We start from the raw sequence: 23,846 nt of genomic DNA on the forward strand, positions 1-23,846 counted from the left end.
GTAGCTCTTCCCCCACATACGGTTCAAACAACTGGATGAATGAATACAACCACCCAAGGTTCCAAGAAAGCAAGGATTGAACTTCACTGGCTTGCGAAAGCCATAGAGCTGTAGCCTAATAAGTTCCTGTATGCCTATGAACATCGTGACCCTATGTGTGCTGTGGGATCCCCACACTCCCCAAAACAATCCTCAACAGTTTTTCCCCTTTTTAACCCCCTTTACTTAAGTCTTCCTTACTTGCCCCCTATACCAATGCAGTAATCAGCTCTCAGTAATTAAATACAGAGCTCAAACATGCCTTACTAAGATGCTTACTCAGACCCTCCTTGTGCCCCATTCAAGTGGCAAGAATGTCCATCCTATCAAAATATTACCTTTCAAATCCCCTTTTCAAGCCACCGCATGATGCTTTGTGTACACTAGCAGTCTGCAAAGAAAGAAACAATGATAAATTCTATGTGCACACATACCATGATTACTTAACATGGAGGCACTGACCAGGATCCCTGCCACCCCATCAAACCTTTACCTATGGCCAATGACTATGCTCCCTTTTACTACTGAATGCAACTGCCCACAACAGGAACAACTTTTAATGTTAATCTAACATACTAATGATTAATAGACAAATTGTACAACCCATTAACCCTGATATAAAACTCAACATGCCTGTCCTTCTCTGACTAGCAGAGTAAAATCCTCTACCCAAACTCAACAACTTTGAAACCCACTTACTTCCATCAGTAACTGATGCCCACTTGCGTTCTCTTTGTGTAACCTCCTCACTCGCCACTGCTTCCATCATCTGCAAATTCACTGTATTGCCGCAACTGGAACTCTGCACACCACCATCTACAAAGTAAAGGACAAAATTAAACCCTCTAATAGTAACGAGCAGGCTCCACCTTATACCCACCTATTCCAAATTACAGCCGCAGCGTTCCAAGACCCCATCTGCAAGAAAGAAAAGAAATGTAAAACATCCAAAATACGTCACACAGTCCAAGATATCTTCAAGGACAACCTATTCTGCCACCCTGGAAGAAATATTCCACCGTCACTCCCATCTATGACAAAGGAGCCATAACTGAAGCTATGCATCCAATGACCCTATCAAATATCCCAGGTAAATTTAACTACCAGTCAAGCATGTTAAAAATAAACTCCACACATGAAAGGACCTATCAATATCCACAACCCGGGTAACCTTGCGATTCCAGACCACATTAGTTAGAGCCCTATATAAGCCAAGATGTCTATTGCAGAACCTTTCTAACCCCACTTGTATTTGAGGATGACTTTCTTGGAATCTTATTGTGAATTAACATACAGTTCACATTCTACCTGTAATCAGGAAGACAAACCTCATTTGCCTTTTCTTTTTTTTTTTTTATTTTTATGCCTGTCCTTTCATGTCCAGATTTCTGTTCCACAGATTGTGGACATAGCACAGCCACAGGATCTGCTGGTCATGACACGCATGTGTGGCAACGGACACACCAACCTGCCCAGAGCCCGCAAATTCATGCAGCCATACCCAAAAACTCGCAAAATAAAACAATCCAAAATGCAAATGAATCACTTGAACCAACATCCCCACTATACTGTATTTTGACTGTGCAGCCTTTGCCATTATCCTCAGCTTGGCAACAACCAGCACACTGCAATTTAGACATAAACAAACAAAGTTACCACAGATCATCTTCCCTTGCCTGCCAACAGACCCAATTTCTGACTGAAAAGTAACAGTAGACCAGGTCGTTTATCTAATTAGCACACTACAAATAAAATAAATCTTTCCTTAAAAGAACATCTCATCCAGAGTGCAGCACCACTTATTTTATGTCATGTTGCCCCTACTTGAAGATAAATCCAGTTACCTGGTGTGATGATAGAACATGCAACTTTGGAACCTTTTAGCATCAAGGATGAGCTTGATTCCTTTGAGCTACTGACATTACCACCACTGCCACTCTCCACCGATGGCCTCCCCAACACCAATCATACAGTCGGAGCCACCATTTTAACTCATTCGCTGCAGCAAAAAGCCACGCATAACTTCCCTAGCGGAAAATAGCTCAGAAGCAGATACACTCCCAGACTCATTTCTAACCACACACATTTGGTGAAAATGAAAGCAATAACTAACTAAAATAGAATAAATAAGTTAAATAAACCACAATAATGCAACAAGGAAACAACTCAGTTACTGACCAATTGGCATACTGCTGCCAAATATGAGACAAACTCTGAACAATCTGCTAAATCTATACGGTTGAAAGGCCTGCTCTGCCTCTTCACAAGTGCACCCATAGCACAAAACCCCGAGCAACCGCACTCCTGCTCCATTCGCAGTCAGATTCTCCTTGTCTTTCATACATGCTGCAGAAGGAATACTGTTACTAACTACACTTAAATGAAAAAGCATGTCCAGCTCCTTGTTTAATAATGTACAAGGTTAATGCTGTAGGAGTAATGCAGTTTTGCATATCCTGACATTCTCACAGATCAGTGTTTCAAATAAATGCTTCTTCTTCCCTATGGCCTTAAAACTATAAAATATGTGCCCAAGAAGTGGACATACTTCATTTCCTTTGTTTTAGACAACATGCAGTGCTCTGTCTATAATGTTCTATACAGTCATTCAGAACAACTTGTCACCTGACATCCATCTTAAGTGCATCTCACCCATACCCTATAGCAATCCAAATGCATCCACAGGAACATCACACATGACCCTAGAACGGCAAGCAGCCCTGTGAAAAACCCACGAAAACCTGCAACCATTATGACAGCCCCGGAGAGCTGAACATAGCCAGGACTGCACAAAATTCCTACACATGATCTCCCAACACCAGCACTGACCAGTGGAGGAAGAAGAAATGAACAAAATAAATAATAGATAAATAACTAACAATGCCGCATTCTCTGAGGGCCCGACTACCAAAAAATGACCATACTCTGTGTACCAGCAATTACCGGCACACCGCCATTTTTCCACATTCTCTCCGAGCCCGGGAAATCAGTGACAAAAGCAACAGCAATAGCCAGAAGTAAAAGAAAATAGCAGTAATCAGATGTTGATCATGTTACCCTGCTGCAGTCATCACAATTGGGTTATCCTGCCGTCAGGCGGTCCCGCAGTCAGCCCAAATTCCAAAGTCTTGGTCCGGCATCAGTTGCTGTCTCTTCTTTCCTGACGTCAGAGCACCAGGGGTATATCAGAGGCATCCAACGCCATTTTCTTCAGTCTTTCTTGCCGCGCGGTGCCAGAAGCAGAAGCAGTTCGCAAGTGCCGGTCGGCCGACACCTGAGATTTTCGAATCGAGTTTCAGTCTGAAGTCTTCAAAGCTAAGGACCCCATTGGGGAACCTTTTCTTGCCTCAGTCCGATGTCAGAAAAAGTTAACAATTGCATTTCTTGTGGGAAGCAAATACCTCATAAGGACTTTCATTCTTTTAGTGTACCTTGCCTAGGCCCAGACCATGACGTCACTGGTTGTCGGTTTTGTGCTAGGTTCAATAAGCGAACTATAAAGTGACGCTTTGATTTCGCACGACACTACTTCGGTAGCAAATTTAATTACACTATGCCATCGGAGCAACCGACTACCGGCGTGCATAAAAAACGCAAAGATAAGGACAGACAGCCTAGATCCATGCCAGACTCCGAGGCCTTGGCTGGGCCGGTCGCCGGTTCTCCGGTTTTCAGTGAGGTGCCTATGCAGCCCCTGGCTACCGCTGAATTGGATCCCCAGACCGCTTTGGATCCCCCAGCAGAGAGTTCTAGGCTGATGCAGCCATTTTCTTTAGGCCCTACCGACGACATTCCAGTAGGGGAAGCCGGTGCTGTAGAAACACCTTCGGTTTCTGAAGGTGTCTTCAGACCGACTACTCTCACCATAAAATCTTATGCTAAGCTTAAGACTCCTCTAAAACCAAAAAAGCCTACACTTCAGTCTCCAGGTCAAGGCCCTATGCCTAAGAAACAGATGCTTAAAATGGCTGAAGATTTGATTTCTTTGATCAGGGTACACAACCCCCCCGACGAAAGGTCTAGACAAGAGAAGGGTTATGCCTCCTCTGATCAAGTGTCTGTTTCCTCAGGCTCCTGTGAGGAACAGGATTTCTCCTTTCCCCCTTATGAAGATTCTGATGCTGAAGACTCCATTCCCTCAGCTTCTCCCCCTGAAGATTATTCCTTTGGGGAAACCTTACATACCATGAGGGAACTTTTACACTGGGAAGGTCAGGACTACTCTGACTCAAAGAAAAGGGTCTGAGAGTTTCTTTTACTACCCCAGCACAGACCACTTGCAATCCCCCCAGTTTTGGACATTGTGGATGATGTTTTCTTAGAATCTAGTCTAAATCCAGATTCTCTGCCTCCTGCTCCAGCCAAACCAGATAGATACTATAGAGTGTCTGACTTACACAAATTCCTTTACAAAAGCCCTGTTGCTGATCCAGAGACAATTTCCCAGGGTCCCAAAGGGGCTAAGGTTTCTATGGCTAAAAATCCTGTACCCTCAGAAAGGGACTCCAGAGCACTAGATAGGTGGGGGAAGAAGGTTTACACCTCAGCTACTCTAGCTATGAGAGCACTAAATTGTCAATTTCACATGCTTAAATATCAGCAATTCCTAATGTCTCAAATAAAACAAAAGATGGGCACGCACCCTCAACAGTCTGAATTCAAGGAAATGCAAGAGCTGTTGCATGCAGCTGAACAGGTGGGCAAACATACTTTACAATGTGGTTTTGATGCCTTGGAAGCTTCCTCTAGAGCAGCTGTTACTGGGTCTGTTATACGTAGGCATGCTTGGTTAAAGGAACAATCTCTGCCTGATCATGTTAAAGCAAAGTTACTGGATGCACCCTTACAGCAGGATGTCTTATTTGGGGTTAAAGCAGAGGAGGTTTTAAAGAAAATGGAGGATAAGGCAAAATCTATGCAGACGGTCAAATATTTCTTACAGGTACAGCCCCCATGCTTCAGCAGAAATTGGCCAACAAAACATTGGTCCTTTCCAGCTTCTGACAGACCACAGAGGGGTAAATACAGGTGCCCAAGGGGCAGAGGACAAGCACAAATCCCTTACAAACCTCGCCAATGGGGCACTGCAACACAGAAGGGAGGAGAAGACAGGTCCCAAACTACTACAAGGCAAACACAATGACTTAAACCTCAAACTGCCAAGCAAAACTCTCTTGGCAGCTCCCTTGGGAGGAAAATTAGCACTTTTTGCAGACAACTGGCACATCGTCACAAAGGACAAATGGGTCCTAGACATTATCTCACACGGATACAGATTCCATTTCCACACCTAGCCAAGGATAAAAGGAATGCTAAATCTGCCACAAAATCAATGGGCAGAGGCACAAAAACGAATTACAGCTCTAATGGACATGAGAGCCATTCAACTGGTACCTACACAGGAGCAAGGCCAAGGATTTTACTGAAGGTTCTTTCTAGTCCCCAGAAAGGACAATGCTTGGAGACCCATTCTGGACCTTTCAATTGTAAACACCTTCTTGCAAGTACCCAAATTCAAGATGCTAACACTACAGCAGCTTCTTCCCATGTTGGGCAAGAAAGCTTGGCTAGTAACGTTGGACCTCAAGGAGGCATACCTGCATGTCCCTATCAGAAAAAATTGCAGAAGATACCTCCATTTTATGGCAGGTTCAACCCATTACCAATTCTCTGCACTGCCCTTTGGCTTATTTACTGCGCCCAGGGTCTTCACAAAATGCCTGGCACCAGTAGTTGCATACTGCAGACAGAGGAATTCAAATATACCCATACCTGGACGACTGCCTCATCCAAGCAGAAAGCAAGGACATTCTCTTACAACACCTGGCTTTTGTAAAACATCTTCTAAGTTGCCTAGGGTACACAGTAAATGAAAAGAAATCAAAACTAGTGCCCTCACAAAATATGACATTCCTGGGTGCCAGCTTGAATACAATGGCCCAGATGGCTTATCTGATGCCAGACAAACAACTACAATTATCTCAGTGCTTTAGAACAATGGCAGCAAAGACCCAACTCCCTGCAAGTAAAATTCTGCAGGCCTTGGGCTTCATGGCATCTTGCATTCTACTAATACTGTTTGCAAAACTGCATATGAGGAAATTACAATGGTACCTAAAAAGTGTATGGACTCAACACAGCCACAGCTTGGAAACAATGATACCTCTCATTCCCTGCCTTCAACAGGAGTTTCTATGGTGGTCACAGGCATGTCACCTCAACAAGGGTCAGCCTTTCACCCTACCCCCAGCCAGGCAAACTATGACAACTGATGCATCGGACTATGCCTGGGGGGCACATATGGCAGGATGGTGTGTTCAAGGGATATGGACAGCAGATCAATGGAATCTGCACATCAATCAAAAAGAAATGCTAGCTGTACAAAATGCTCTGACAGCCTTCAAGGACCTCTTACATCCAGGACAGCTTATCATAAGGACAGACAACACCACAGTAATGTGGAACATAAACAAACAAGGGGGTACACACTCCTACCCTGTATGCAGGCAAGCAATGACCTTGTGGAACACAGCAATGGCTTACCGAGTTCAATTACAAGCTCAATTCCTGCCAGGAAAAAAGAACACATTGGCAGATGACCTAAGCAGAAACATCATGGATCCCCACGAGTGGAAACTGGATCCAGAAGTATTCGCAATGATAGCTCAAAAATGGGGGCTCCCAGACATAGTTTGCCAGCCCTCAAAACTATCAGCCAACAAAATTTTGCACAAGGACTTTTCACCATCAAGCTTGGAAAGTGGACGCACTCTCATTCAGTTGGAAAATGCTAATGCTAACAGTATATGCCTTTCCTCCATTACCCCTTCTCACAAAGGTGCTACTGAAAGTCAGGATGGAGAGACCCCGAATGATACTCATTGCCCCAGACTGGCCACGCCAGCATTGGTACCCACTATTAAGGAATATGGCCCAGGGCCCACCATGGATTCTACCACAAATTACCCACCTGCTCACACAGCAAGACAATCAGATTCTACACAGCCAGCTCAAAACCTTAAACTTGGCTGCATGGAAAATCACATAAGCAACCAGCCAGCTCCTCTCTCACAAGCTGTTATGGATGTTATTCTGGAGGCCAGGAGGCCCAGCACCAGGAAAGCCTACTCAGACAAATGGAAAAGGTTTTGCGCCTGGAATCAAGCTAAAGGCCAAAATACTCTTCAGCCTGACATACCTCAGATTCTGCAATATTTAACTGAGATGTTACACAAAGGGCTTTCTTTTTCATCTATTAAAATCCACAACTCAGCTATTTCTGCTCACTACAACACAGATCCTCCCTTATTTTTACATCCACTCCTAAGGCAATTTCTCAGAGGGGCCAAAAACATTAGGCCTCCCAGGAGAGCACCAACACCTACTTGGGACCTCAAATTTGTTCTGGAAAAATTTACGCTACCTCCTTTTGAGCCAGCCTTCCTCAGCTGACTTAAAGTTTGAATCATGGAAGACTGCCCTGCTGCTAGCAATTACTTCAGCCAGAAGAGTCTCAGAGCTTCAGGCACTAATGGCAGTAGAGCCTTTCCTCATTTTTCATCAAGACAGAGTTTCTCTATGAACTAACCCCTCCTTTATGCCTAAGGTGGTATCCAGTGTGGCTCTAAATCAAACCATCCATTTACCCACCTTCTTTCCAAATCCACAGAACAAAGGAGAAAGACTCCTGCATTCCTTGGACATTCACAGGCAGCTACGTTACTACTTTAATAAAACTAAGGTTTTCGGAAAATCTGACCAGCCTTTTGTATCCTATGCTACAGCATCACAAGGAAAGGCTATCTCAAAACAGACCATTTCCAAATGGATAGGACATTGCATACGTTTTTGCTACACCCACCATGGAAAACCAGTTCCTGCTACCATAAGGCCCCGCTCTACCAGGGCAGCAGCTACATCTACAGCCTTTCTCAGGGGGGCACCAACCAAGGATATTCTGGAAGCTGCAACTTGGAGTTCAGTACACACCTTCACCAAACATTACCACTTACCACTTTACTCTAAGACTAGATCTGGCTTCGCCACTGCAGTTTTGCAGGGCCTTCTAGCCTCCTCTAACCCTGTTTGACTCCACCTCCCATCCTTAGCTTTGGGATTCTACCCAAGTGTGATGACTGCAGCAGGGTAACACGATGAACATAGTACAGTTTTGTACCTACCATAAATGTAGATGTTCGAGTGTATACCCTGCTGCAGTCCAGGTTACCCTCCCTCCATCCCCTCTGAACTAGCTGAACTTATCTCTACCACTCTATTCTATACTACCTCTGTGGTGTATTTGCTTGTGCCTAAGGGTTTTGTTTTATTTTTCCATATAGCTACACACACATATATATATATATATATATATATATATATATATATATATATATATATATATATATATATATATATATATATATATATATATATATTTTTTTTTTTTGCCTACCTATTAGGGGCACCTGACATCTGGGGCAAGAAAAACTGAAGAAAATGGCATCAGATGCCTCTGATATACCCCTGACGCTTTGACATCAGGGAAGAAGCGACAGCAACCGACGCCGGACCAAGACTTTGGAATTTGGGCCGACTGCGGGACCGCGTGAAGGCAAGATAACCCAAGTGTGATGACTGCAGCAGGGTATACACTCGAACATCTACATTTAGGGTAGTTACAAAACTGTACTATGTGTAGCAGACCAGGGTTCTATCTTGTTCAACAACACATCAGATGTTTTGAGTTGGCTATATGATGGAAGCTAGGAATGCAGTAGAAAGCAAGCATATGACCAAACATGACCCAAATTTAACACAAACATCAGAAGTTTAATAAGTAACAACAGTAATCAGAAGTGAAGCAGTTGTGATAGTTAAAGATGGAGCAGATGCCACTGCGTTGACTCCATTATGAATTCTAAAATAACAGATATAATCAGAAGTGTAATAAGTGTTATATCGCAGTCAGAGATAACTGATAATGCCAATGATTTAACCTGGTAACGTACACTACATTTATCCCGAACAAACACAAACAACCACTACATCCTCTCCCCCTTTGCACTACACCCGACTAACAGTTTTACCTTGCTCGTTCCTACAGTATCTTCCGACAAAGCAAAAGGGGCAGCATGCATTCTCTGGTCAGTCAATGCCACCACACCAAAACACCACGCCAAAGGAAAGTTCAAACCCAGCAACAAACTGCCACTGCAAGACCCCTTTAAAAAAAAAAAAAAAAAAAAAAATTAAGCTATATAGCCATCGCTCACTTCCCTTGCCTGTCCACAACCACCAAACCAAGGCCTACCTTACCAGTATCCTAGGTCATCTCGGACGTAAATCTGTCATCTAGCAAGTTCACGCCAAATGTGATTGCTTAACCCAACTACACTAGGCTAAACCTCTTAAGACCCTCCTCCTCATTATCTTATTTCCTCCCAACCATCCCTGCCTCCACTTAACCTTTTCACATCCCCAACCCACTTAAATCCCCTTAATATTAACCCCCCCCCGATGAAGATGTCCCAGGATAACTTAGTTTGTTCCAAACTTCATTTATCCTTATTTGTTAGGAGGTCCCCTACCTCTCCATGACATTCAGTAATAGATTATATGACCATTACCTGGCACCAAGAAATTAAACATGCCAACTACCTGTCTTTATGACTTGAAGCCATGCTGTTACAGTATCTGCTTTGACAGACATAAGTTGAATGTACTGTCTACTCTGATTTATAAAATAACTTTGAAGTCTGAATGCCATGAAACTAGTCTAAAGTTAGAGATTGAAGTTACCTTCCTGAGTGGTCATATATTTACAGATGTTACCTCATGTTTGTCCCAAAGAACAGAAAAAACTAATATGAGAATGCTGTTAAATTGTCTTATAATCCAATTATTGTCTTCAGAAAGGGAAGAGCATGTTATTTCATGTTCTAAAGTGTAGAAATGTGATTATTTTCATAAAGTGCTTTGGCAGTTTCTTTGGATTATGCCAAAAGAACACTTAATGTCAGTTCCTGTGTGTTTGTCAAGACTGCCAACATTCCTTAACTTTAGTTCCATTATAAAATGTACAGGTTATATAGTGGCATAGGCTGTACATTGAGAATCTTTTATTTTCATATCCCTTCACTCAGGATGTTCTGTAAGATGAATTCCAGTCAGCTGATTGAAGGGCAAATAAAAGCAGATCAGGTATAGCTTCATTAAAATGTGTTTGTTAGAGAGTCAGCCAAACTGAAGACCTCTTCAGTAAAAGTTATTAGAACATTTCTCTGCAAATGCTTCTGCTGAGCATTGATTGGGTTGTCACCCATGTAACACAGGATGGGGTAATGAGTAAAGTCACACTTCACACTACTGTTTCCCTTAGTTGTGCTTGTTTAGAAGCCAGAGTGTAGTCATGACTTTTAAGCATTTACTTTGGTTATGGGGTTCTCCAAGGATAGAAACTGATGACCTGGCAAAATCTACAGCTTAATGAGATTATCACTGGGACATTTCTGTACTACATTTTCCTGCTTAAGTCCAGGACAATAAACAATGGCTTCAATTGTATTAATCCTAAGAAAAAAAAAAGTTTTTACTTTTAGCATGAAACTGATCAGTTGTTGTTGTCTTTCGCTTTTCCCGGTTAGGGGTTGCCACAGCGGAACTCTGGTCCGCTAATGATTGGCAGTAGATTTTCATGAACGCCAAGGTGCCAGCTCGATGTTCAACCTTCAATGAAGGCATGCCCATTTATGCATGTCTTTCGAACGCCCACCCAACCGTGGGGAGGACATGCAGACTCCACACAAAGGCACTCCCCGCACTCCAGCCGAGAATCGAACGGGAGAACCTCTTGCTGTGAGGCAACAACGCAAAACTGATCAGTAACTTTTCTTTAATAAAAATTGGTTGCAGGTCAGCAGTACAAGTTGTGGCCGTAAATTCCTAAACCAGTGTACTGAGTCTTCTCCCTAACCTTGACCTTCCATAGCTAGGTTATTTTCCCAGAATATCATTGATGAGACAGATACCTGGTGTCAAAATCATGGCCTCAAGCTAAATGCCAGAAAGTGCATAGTCATCCCCTTTAGAAAAAACAACGTACCCACAGACTACCACATAGGTGGTAGTCCCCTAAATACGGAAAACGTAATAAGGGATCTGGGGACCCAAGTAGATAGTAATCTCTCCTTTGATAATCACATTGCCCTAGTGGTTAGAAAATCCTTCTATGTAGCCCACCTAATCACAAAAGGGTTTGCATCCAGATCAAAAGAGGTCATTGTGCCCCTCTACTCATCACTCATCAGACCCATCATAGAGTACAACACCCCATTTGCGATGTACCTTAAAAGACACCTGCAACAGCTGGAAAGACCACATAAGTATCTCACCAAGAGGATCACTGGCCTCAAACAGATGCCCTATGCAGCTCGACTGAAAAACTCCAGCTGTAGTCGGTGCATACCACCTACTCAGAGGTGATCTCTGCCTGACATAGAAGGCCATGTCCAACCCAGAATTTATGGACATGCTCCACCTAAAGAAAACCTTATCCCCTCGAGCCACATGTTCTAGGGATCTAAACCTCACCACAACAATAAATAGGATGTGCTGGAGGGATAGATTCCTGTCCTAGAGACTTATCATGCTTTGGAACAAGATTCCAATCTACCTTAGGCAGATCTCCTCACTAACTCTCTTCAAGAGAAACCTTGATAATTGGATGGGAAACAGAAAGTTTACCCCGGGGTTCACTTCAGTGGCTCTGCTGGACAGAAGCACAGGGAACTAATCTAAGGGAGTGGCGAAAGCCAACACATTCTGGCTAGGCTTATAAATGCCTTTGGGCAGATAGCCTAGTACCTACCTATGAACCTCTGAACCTATGATGAGATTTCTTCACTGACTTGATTTCCCCATGGAGACTTTGACATGCTGCCCATCAGATACTTAATTGTACCACTAAGACTTTCCCTCACTTGTTATTTCACTTATTGTACTTCCGTTCCATAGGTTACATAATTTAACGCACTGCTTCACTTTTAACCCAGCAGTTTTGTGTTGACATACACATAATAATTGTTTACTTGTGTCTTCCTGTATAAATACACTTGATTATTGTACCCATTACACCTGATATTGTTTTCTATACAACTATATTATGCCATCTGCTTTAGTATGGGATGTTCTCTGCCAGTCATGAGTATTTTGTACTGTAACAACTCTCTGTTAGTCTGCTGATTCGAACAGTCTTATGTGTTTAGTATGCCCATGCATTATAGTGTATTTTGTCATTTGCTGGAGCTTTTCTCTCCAGGTCCCCTCTGTAAATGAACACTGAAAATTATGGTCGACCTAGTTAATGAAGAATAATAAAGAAACAGATTGCAATGCAAATCAATAGGTTACCAACTCAGACAGCCTAATATTAACCATTGTAGGTAATATATTTCAACCCATAGCATTCAGTTATAGTACACTGATGAATGTCACAAAAGACTAGAACAAGTATGTATGTTTTCTGCAGATGGTTAAAAGCTGCATTTCACAGATGTTTTTCTTCAAAAACTTGAACTAATGCAAATACTGCAGTAGGAAATGTATGCATCTCTACTGTTATTTACAATGTGAATGCAGATCTGTTGTCCTTTGTGGCAATCTTTGATTATCTTTTTCCTAATGTATGTTTTTATGGTTGTAAATCTTGAATGCTGTTCTATCTTTGGTCAAAAATCAGATATGTCTTCCATTGCTCTCCTAAGGTGGCTTCCATGCATCTATGCATACGTTTCTGCCTTCATGATCCTTCCTATTTATATTAACAAACTCTTTGGTGCTACTTAAATTAGAATCATTCTAAGCCAATAATTTCCACAAATATATGTTATGGGATAAGTATATATTTTTCATTTGTTTGAGATGCGTGAGTGGTCAGTGCCTTTTGTGCAAATAATTAATTTTGCTTTGTGTGTGTGTGTGTGTGTGTGTGTGTGTGTGTGTGTGTGTGTGTGTGTGTGTGTGTGTGTGTGTGTGTGTGTGTGTGTGTGTGTGTGTGTGTGTGTGTGTGTGTGATTTGTAATATGGGGTCTCCATGAAACAAAACGATTTTGCCAAGGAACACTACTGAACTATAATATTAATTTGAGATGCCATATAAATTAACAAAAATATGTGTGACTCACTTACATAGGTTTATTCCTTTGACTTTAGTTAATTCCACTGAATGAATTTTTAGTGCCATGCATATCTGTATTAAAGTAATCCAGTCTTACTTTTTTTAGCTGAGCTCTGCATCTATTTCATAAGATGCATTGTGATGTGACATTTCTGATCATGTCATTGTTTACAGCATGGCCTTGTTAATGGTGTATATTTGCTATACATATTTTTAACATACCATCCATATGGCTTAGTAATATCTGGTATGAAGCTATGAATAAACTGCTTCTAGGTCAATAATATCTACAAAACTGATTATCCACAAAAAGTATGAAACAACACAGCAACATGCCTCTACACCAGGGATGTCCAACCTTTTGGCTTGTCGGGGCCACATTGAGTGAACAGAAATTGTCTTGGGGCCGCATATAAAATATATCATATAGCTAACTCTTTCATTGCCGCAGGTGACCAAAGCTGTCCTCCTGGCTGTAATGTAGGTGCATGCGAACAATGAATAAATGTAACAAATGCCTAATATTTACCTTAAAATTCTAATTTTAATTCTCTAATCTAACAGTTAACTCTAACATCTTAGTTAATATATATATATATATATATATATATATATATATATATATATATATATATATAAAATATATATATATATATATATATATATATTAGTTGCAGCATGACTTCTACAGTTGTTGTATGCATAACTATGTTTTACAATTCTTTAGACAGAACCACAGTTTCAGTCTTGAAAATTTGTTTCAGAAGTTGCACGTTGATCACTTGTTGAGTTTTGTTTTATGGGAATTTTCTTTTCTTGCTGTTTTTTTTTTAATGGTTTTATGTTTACATGTTAATACGTCTAGATCTTCCTGACAAGAACTTACATCTGCCAGAGGTGAGTCCTTTGGTTTAGACTACATGACTAGATTATATGCAACATTCACTACACATGAGACACTCTGCAGACTCACAGTTTTACCTGCATGTGTTTCTACAGTTGAAAATAAAAGAATGCTAGTATGCTTTCATCCACTGTCTTTTAAAGAAACCAGATTTTACCTGCTTTTAAAGGAACAGGAGTGTGGCTTTCTCCACTCCCATTGCTTGCCATTGATTACAACATAATGCAAACATATATATCATTATACACTTATCAATAGACAATTACAAAGAAATGGATATAAAAATTTGAGACAAGAGCACAGGCAATTTTTCACCATTTCACATACATAATCTACAGATTGTTACCATTATGTCTTTGCCATCAATAACTGTTATTCTTTCCAATTCACAAAAAGGAGTGAAAGCGATTTCTTCACAGATTTAACTCCATATAAAGCGGTTTAATATATAACTATGGGAAAATTAATTGTTGGAGGTGTAATGAAGTCTCTAAGGCAGATTGATTTTATATGATATTGGATTGTAAAATAGTAATTCCTTTTTCTGTTGAATTTATTAATTTTCCTCAAGCTTTGTGTACAGATAATTGTATAGTTTCTAACTTCTTGATCTTATTTAATGCTCTAGTCCCGAATTCTGTTCCTAGGGTGCAGGTGCCTCTTCTTCGGTCCATTTTAGCTATAGCAAAAAAAATAGTCACAAAGAATTGGAAATGTAAAACTACACTTTCTTTCACTGAATTCATTAAGTTAGCAAAAAAAGTCAGTAAAAAAGAATTGTTAACTGCCAAAATGAGAACTTTGAATATTACTCACCAGTTTAGATTTTCTTGATCAAAATTAAGTGATTTACTTTATAAATTTTAATGATTTAGTTTTCTATGTTTGATTTTGTTGTGGGCATCTGTAAATAGTTATGTTTTTGTTTTGTTCTAACTTTAAATAATGTTTTACAGTCTTTGTTTTAAAATTAATAAAACGTTCTTAAAAAAACAAAAACAACAAAAAGGAGTGAAAAGAAAGCTTCATTTACTGTGTGCACACAATATACACAAACACCACAAAACTAATACAATTATATAAATCAAACTGATGGAAACTCTCTCTCTATATATATGTGTGTGTGTGTGTGTGTGTGTGTGTGTGTGTGTGTGTGTGTGTGTGTGTGTGTGTATATATATATATCAGAAGAAAAGATTACAATAAAATTGACAAAACAGAAAATCAGTCAAAGCCACACAAGCAGTATAAAAGCACTGCAGGCAAAGAAAAAACAGATCAAAAAAGCTGCATCATTAATGCTAAACTAACTAAAACACATTACTAAATTATAATCCTAACAGACATTAAGATAATCCTCACTATACTACTAAAACAAGTACAGACTTGCTAAGAAAAAGTATATACAGCTATGGATGTACTCAATTTCACTGAAACACCAAAATGTTGACATTTCAAATGTCGACCACAAAATATAAACTACTTGAATGTCGCCATGCTATTACATGTGCCCCGAGTAATAGCTTTGGTGTATGCAAAATTAAAAAAAAAATAACACAAATAACAAAAAACATTGTTTTTAAATGGAGAAAGTCTCCTCTGCACCCCACAACTTCTGCTGATTATATTTACTAACTCAAAGATCACACACTATCAGGGAAAGAGCATGTTCCCTCACCCAGAGAATGGCGTGATTGTTCACAACTGTGAATCATCTGCTTAGCTGACCAAATGTTGTCGACTAAGCAGATGTTGACTAAAGATAGACAAAATTCATTTCCATATATTCAAGGTAAACATACATTTAGTTATTTCTTCATTAATACAGCTTAAATTATCAATTTAAGTAGTTCTATCAGTAGTGAGCCTGCCAGGAGAGAGGCGTATGTGATTGTGCCACTACTCAAAGAAAACTACCGTTATAGTTACAGACAACAACAGAAAAATATCAGCAATGAGTATACAGATCAAAAATGTCCTTGAACAAAGCAACTCTTTGTGTTGAAAGATTAGAGAGTGGAGGAGATGGAAGCATATAGACTATCCCTGAATTCTTTGCTGAACTGGCCACTCGACAACTAATCTTAGAAAATTCTCTGTAAACCTAAATTTCCAGTGTGGATTTTTGACAAGTCAAGCTGCTAAATGTAAAAACTCTTTAGAAGGGTCTATGCAGTTATATCCTAAACATGCATTTAACAAAATTACGATTGTCTAGAATTACACCATGTGAGCTGTGTATTACTTCAGTATGACAGATCAGTCCTGTACATTTGCCTTCTACCTTACCAGTTCCACTGTTTTGTCTGCTTTGAGCATTCATTGTTGATATATACTGTTATCCTCTTTCATGCAGTACAAGGTCTTTCAAACACTTTAGTTTGTGTTAAGAGCCATCTGTCTTTAATTCTCACCTAGAAACTATTTGTAGTCCACAACTTCCATCTTGGTCAGCAAGAACCTTCTTCTCTGGTGCTACATGATTATGTTTAATTTTCTTTTCGTCTCCTTTCTTTAAAACCACTACATACATGGGACAGACCCTCTAGGAAATTGTTCAGATGCACTGTTTAACATAGTGTCACAATGAAACAAGTAAGTGCATAGCAAGGAGCCTTGCAAGGCATGCCTGCACTAGTTGTTGCTTGACAATAGAAATGCTCTTCATTAGAATGTAAATGCACCTAAGAAACAGACATTACACATAAGAGCTGCAAATGTTCAGATATCTACAACATTATTCTTTCAAAAGCCTGCTGTTGTTATGCATACTCAGAATGATTTCTCTCTGACTTGTTTGCCATTATTTTGTTATGGATTATGCTTCTTTTCAAGGTTATTCAGCTAAAGGTGCTTTACTTTACCTGCCAGTAAAATGTTGGATAGTGAGTGATATATCAGGTTGGTGTTATTTTTCTTTCATATCAGCATTGTAATGCCATTGGCTGTGACTTTACTAGTAGCCTACTATGCAACAGAGTCTCTTTTTGTTGTTTATCTAATGCTGTGTGTTAGACTGAATAGTAAAAATGCAGAAACAAGCAGATATGATAAGGCTTAGCTGTGTAAAACTGGGTACAGCAATATTTTTCCATGTGGTATTATGGATTATGAATTAGATCCTTTTAAGTGGCGAAATGGACACAATATAATATAATTCATTCTAAGGAATCAATAATAACATGTAAGTATTTCAGATGCTTACAGTTCGTAATCAGTAACCACAACAAAACATATTCATTATTGGGCTATGTTTACTGACTCAAAGAAATAATTTTGAATTAAATGGCACACACCATGAAAAACTTGATTTAAGTAGGTTTTGGGGGCAGCAGTGAGTACCTGACTATGTTTTTCTAAAGATTTACTTCATTGTCATTCCTTACCAGCCAGATGGGAAATGTTTTTTTTTTTTTTTTAACCTGGAAAATCATTTCTTGAATTATTCTTCTTTTATCTGTCATTCTGGCTGAAATAGCAGTCTGCAAATATATTACTAAAAGGCCAGTATGTCTGTTCTTTTCAATAAATAGTGCTACGGTTTATTCTCCTGAGTTGAAACATGCTTTTTTCGTAACTTATCCTTCAAACGTAGACACAAAGCTGCTCCATGGCTTGTAAATAACAAAGCAGAAGCATACAAACAAAATCCTTAAATCTGGTGCAAAATATTTATTTATCTTTGTTGACCAGGAAAGTCAGACTGGGAAGAGATGTTCTTTTTCAGTGGAACCCCAGGGTGAAAAGTTCCACATTCGCATACACAGACAACACAGAGTAGATTTTCATTTCCCACAATCATTATAGTATCTCATCTTGGTTACATATACAATTTTACATGCATAATTAGCTGTAACTTGCAACACAACATTTGAGACTATACAAAGAAAGAAAATTAAGTGAAAGCCCTGTGCATTTGCATAAGGTTGTAGCAGACAGACGTACAAAAGAAACAAGGGGAAGACAAAGATTTACATTTAGACTGTATTAGTAAATAGTGGAACAATGAGGAAGAGAATGGAATAAGTTGGAGTAGATATTTAAAGAAATAAAACCAATCAAATGTTTCCTTTATCTCCCACTATAAAGTATTGTAATTATCATATGGGAATTTAGCAAAGGACAGCTATGCTATAAAGTACTGAAGATTGAATTATCTTTCTGGATCAGAAATTATCCAGGTGTAGAGCAAGAATACAGACAGGTGCATTACAGATGTTGTGTCAGCAGACGTTTAAAGCAATTGTTGTTTTCTATAAGTTTTAACTGTAGTGCGATGCAGTTCCACAGTTTTGGAACACAGCGAGAACAGAGTTTCCTCCAGAGATTTCTGAGTTAGCTGCAGCTAGGAGATTTGATATTGGAGCATAGCGCTTTGTTGCTGCTGTGTGGTAGTAATACATTTTTAAAGAGGGCACCTGTATGGCTTGTAGATAGGTTTGTGGGCAGTAGTGAGTTGAGAGCAGTTCAGCTGACTTGGGAGCTCTATCCAATTTATGTCCTTCAGGACTGTGCAGTGGTATGTTTTATAAGATGAATATGCAGCAAATGTGGCTATTTTATTATAGCATGCATCAAGTTTGGACTTGAGGGCATACCTCTCAATCTCTAGGTACAAGAAATCTGGACAAAGCCAAAAATAATGGGGGGCAGGTGTCAAAGCCCAAAAATAGGCACATATTTTAAATATTGTTCCTATAAACTTAAATAATTCCTGAATAACAGGTTTTGCATTATTATGTATTTTCTAAAAGATATGAAGTCTGAAACTCAAATATCTGTCATCATTTAGTATTGTTTAGTGACTTCAATCCTCTATGATTTGCCAGAAAACCGCACATTTTATGAAAAATACTCCAAAAATATGAAGCAAAAAATCTGGACATTCTGCAAAAATCAAGGCACTTGAACTGTATGCTTGAAGGTACTGTAGAGATGAATGAAGATAAGTGATGCATACAACAGAGATGGGAGTAGTTAGGTTGCTGCTATGGATGTTCTTATAGATACCGAATGATGCTGCTTTGTTGTATAGAGGGAGCTTAGTTTTGGTATGTATTTTTGATAGTTTGGAGACTATGTTGGTCAGGGCTCAGTCCTAGGACCCCTCCTGTTCGGCATATACTTCTCAGAGGTACAGGCAAGCACAGGAGGACCATGGCTTACCAAATTCACAGACGACTGCAAACTAGGGGCTATAATTGACTCTCCGGCTGACACAGACATCCTCCAACAGGGTCTCAGTGAGAGACAGATACCTGGTGTCAAAACCATGGCCTCAAGCTAAATGCCAAAAAGTGCATAGGCATTCCCTTTGCAAAAATCAGAGTACCCACAAATTACCACACAGGTGGTAGCCCCCTAAATATGGAAGACGAAATAAGGGATCTGGGGACCCAAGTAGATAGTAATCTCGCCTTTGATAATTACATTGCCAAAGTGGTTAGAAAATTCTTCTATGTGGCCCACCTAATTATAAAAGGGTTTGCATCCAGATCAAAAGAGGTCATTGTGGTCACTCTACGCATCACTTATCCAACCCATCATAGAGTACAATGCCCCATTTGGGAATGTACCTTACAAGACACCTGCAACAGCTGGAAAGACCACAGAAGTACCTCACCAAGAGGATCACTAGCCTCAAACAGATGCCCTATGCAGCTCGACTGAAGAAACTCAAGCTGTACTCGGTTGCATACCGCCTACTCAGAGGTGATCTCTGCCTGACATACAAGGCCATGTCCAACCCAGAATTGATGGACATGCTCCACCTAAAGAAAACCATATCCTCCCAAGCCACACGCTATAGGGATCTAAACCTCACCACAACAATAAATAGGACATGCTGGAGTGATAGAGTCCTGTCCCAGAGACTTCCCATTCTCTGGAACAAGAGTCCAGTCTACATTAGGCAGAGCTCCTCACTAACACTCTTCAAGAGAAACCTTGACGAGTGGATGGGAAACTGGAAGTTTACCCCAGGAATCACTTCATTGGCTCTGCCGGACAGAGGCACAGGGAACTAATCTAAGGGGGCGGCGAAAGCCAACACATTCCGGCAAGGCTTATAAATGCCTTTGGGCAGACAGCGTAGTACCTACCTATGAACCTATGAACATATATTTGAGTTTGTCATCTACGAGTAGTCACAAGCAATTTGGATTTTGTCATGGTTTCTATTGCATTGTCAGATGAGATGATATGGAATTGTGTTTTTTAGATATGAAATTGCTTTGGTATAAAGAGCATTAGTTTAGTCACTTGTACATTTAGGAGTAGGTCTGCAGTGTCTAGCCAAGACTTGACAGAAAGACACTTGAGTGATTTCCTCGAGGATTTGTATTGTTGAGGCACATCAGATAAGCCTTGCATCATCTGCATACTGAACTATATTTGTTTGCTTAGTGTCAGTATGAAGTTTGTTATCAGAAGTATTAAACTAAAGTGGCCCCAGTATTGAACCATGAGGGACTCCAGTTGTGACAGGAAGGAAGGAAGGAGGAACATTCTTGTTTCTATTTTACTGATTGCAGTCTCTGTTTGAAATAACTATAAAACAAGGTGAGAAACAATGTACTTAGACCTAGGGAAGAGAGTTTGATGAAAATTTTTTGATGGTGAACTCTGTCAAAGGCTGTTGACAGATCCAGGATGCATGCTCAAACTAGAGTGCCATTATTTCTGTTGTGGTTTTATTTATTTAACATTTATTGACCAGGAAAGTTTGATTATGACAGAGCCTATTTTCAGCGGAGGCCCAGGGAGAAACACTCCAGACACATGTCTTTGGAATGTGGGGGTAAACTGAAGCACTCACAGGAAACCCACACAAATGCAGAGAGAATATGCAGACTCTGTACAGAAGGCACCCCAGATGGGAATTGAACAAAAGAACCTCGTGCTGCGAGACAAGAATGTTACCTGCTGCACCACTGTACCACCTGATTGATAGCAGTGATATAACTAAGAAGAGTGGTAACTGTGCTATGGTTGGTACGGAAGCCATGTTTGGTCATGGAAAAAAGATTATGGTAGGTAAGATATTTGAGGAGCTGGGAGTTGATACATTCCTCTAAAAATGTTGATAGTAGTATGAGAATAGCTAGGCATCTATAGATGGATAGGTCAGTTGAATTTCCACTTTTGCGGAATAGCATTATGAAAGACTTCTTTCGGTTGGCTAGGCATAGTTTTCTGTTAAGGTCCAGTTAATGCCTATACAGACAGGGAAGGCTGGAGCTTCAGAAGTGAGCTTTAGGTACTGTGGTAGGTTGTCTGCCGCTAAGATTGTTTTTATTTTCTATTTTTAGCTCTTTTATTAAATTATCACATAAACCATAGGCAAACATACATTCATGTAAAAGTAAACAAACCACAGTAACATATTCCTAGTTGCAAACCTTATACATCACATATATTTTTTTATTTTTATCAACTCAACTTTACATAAACTGATCAATTCCTACTCTCACCTAAACCTCACTCCTTCTCCTCCAAAACATTATTCTACATGTATTGTTCCCATAATATCCATTTTTGCTATGTAATTTGCTCCTACCCATTTCTAAGCATGCCACTTCCAGTTATTTTATCTCTGCTATAATATTCAGTACTTCAAATACAACTGGTTTAGACTTCAATTTCCATTTTCTAGTAATTGTTTTTTTGAAAGCCACTAGAATATGATTGTTTGACTTTTTGTTTGTATTTTTTAAGGTGATAGTTGGGACTGGATGGATAGAAAACTATGTAGTATAAGATGAGATTGGAGTAGTGATGGCGGTAGGACAGCTTTTGTTTAGTAGGAGAGAGTGTAGAGGTTGTAAAGAAGGAGTTAAACTATGTTGGTATATTGTCTGGGTTGTTACTGGTTGTTGATGTGGGAGCAGTTGTTTGGTCAGGGTATAGTAGTTAATTTACAGTGGACCAAAATAGCTTGGCATTGTTTTACTGTGTTGTCTGAGGGTTGTTGAAATATGATTTTTGTCACTGTTTATTAATTTCTTTGCAAGATTTCTAAAGTATCGAAAATGTTGATAGCCGGATTGGATTTTGTTTTTGGACTGTATTTTCTATTTTTTGTCTCTTTCGAAAAAAGTATTTGCTTGGTGTCTTTTGTTTACCAGGCTGCATGGTTGGGCCTGGCTGTCTTAGTTCTGAGTGATGCATGACTACTGAGGATGTTTAGGAAAGTATTATTTACTGCATCATTTAGTAGCATGTTTTGGGCATACTCCAGTTGTAGAGTTTGGTTGTGTAGATGAAGTTGCTTGAATTAATTTTTTTTTTATTTTTATATTGTGCACCTGTTTATCGGCTACCTGTTTGCATATGTTGAAATGGTCTCTGACAATATAAGTTGACAGATGGTCACTGATACTGTCACAGCAAGAGGAATTTATGTTATTTTGTTTGTCTATAAGAATCCAATCAAAGATGGATTCCTTATTTGTGTGCTTGTATATTCTGGCTGTATCTTTCATTAATTCTGAGAATTCAGATTTATTCATTGGTGGGGTGTTTGTGTCTTTAAGGTCACAGATTATGTGAAGGTTATTCATTAAAGTTGTTTCATGGGGTATGTTGCCAGATAACTAGTGCAGAAGTTCTTTCGCAGTTTTAACATTTGGTCCTGTGGGATGTCAAGTCTTGTGATGAAGACGTCTTTTCTGTTAACTTTGAGCTGTCTTATATATTCTGTATTGTTAACATCTATGCACACCCTTTACAGACATTGAAGTTTTAAGGAGTTGTGTATAATTGCTATTTGTCCAGCCTATCTGATTGTTCTCTCAAGTTGAAAATGTTAAAACCTGGGGGTAGTAATTAATTGTCTTTTACATGGCATTCTATCCAGGTTTCAGTGACTACAGCTATATAAGGGTTATAAAATGCTAGTCATACTTGGATTTCATGGAGTTTCTGAGATTAATATTAAGTAGCATTATGTCAGATCTGATTGTTGCTAGAAGTGTTGTGCTTAGGAAGGATGTTGCAGATGATATTACTACAGTTTGATATAGTAGAAGGGCCTGGGTTTGGATGGCTGTCATCACTGAGTTTCAGATAAGCGATATAGATGGAAATGCCATTAAGATTTTGATTTAGATTTAAGGAGGAGGTATATTGTTTTCAGGATATTTTTTTCAGCATTGTAGCTAAAGTGGTCAGAGGGATTTGAAGGGTATATTTGTGATGATTGGTGTATGGGAGTGTGGGTTGGTAGATCAGTTGCTTTTAGTTGGGACATAAGCTTGATAGTTGTGTGTGTAAGTGTTGTGAGGAGTAGTAGAGATACTAGGTGTAGGTATATCATTGTTGTGTAGTTTATGGTGTGGACGGTTTGCTGTAGTTTTGTGAGTGAGATACAAATGAGGAGTGGTCATTGATGGGTGAAGGTGTCTTAAAGTTTAGTGTTTCATTTTAAGAAATATCTAGAAGGTAAGAAGATGAGAGGCTGAGTGCAAGTAAAGGAAAGGTCACTGTAGTTGTTAGGGAGTTGTTTGCACAGAGTGGATGTAGAAGAAATGTGGCTGGAGTTATTAGAGGGCTTTATGCATGGTCTGAATGTCGATGAAGGGTGACTGGAGTTAGGCATTTGTTTGCACAGGCATGTGGGGACAGATTTGTTAGGGGGATGTATGTTCAGACTGGATGTAAAAGAAAGGTGGGTGCAGCTTTTAGGGGTTGTATGTACGGACTGGATGTAGAGGAAGGGTGGATGGATTA

The sequence above is a fragment of the Protopterus annectens genome, chromosome 8.part0 (genome assembly GCF_019279795.1).
Source record: "Protopterus annectens isolate FY-2018-M chromosome 8.part0, PAN1.0, whole genome shotgun sequence".
NCBI classification, from domain to species: domain Eukaryota; kingdom Metazoa; phylum Chordata; order Ceratodontiformes; family Protopteridae; genus Protopterus; species Protopterus annectens.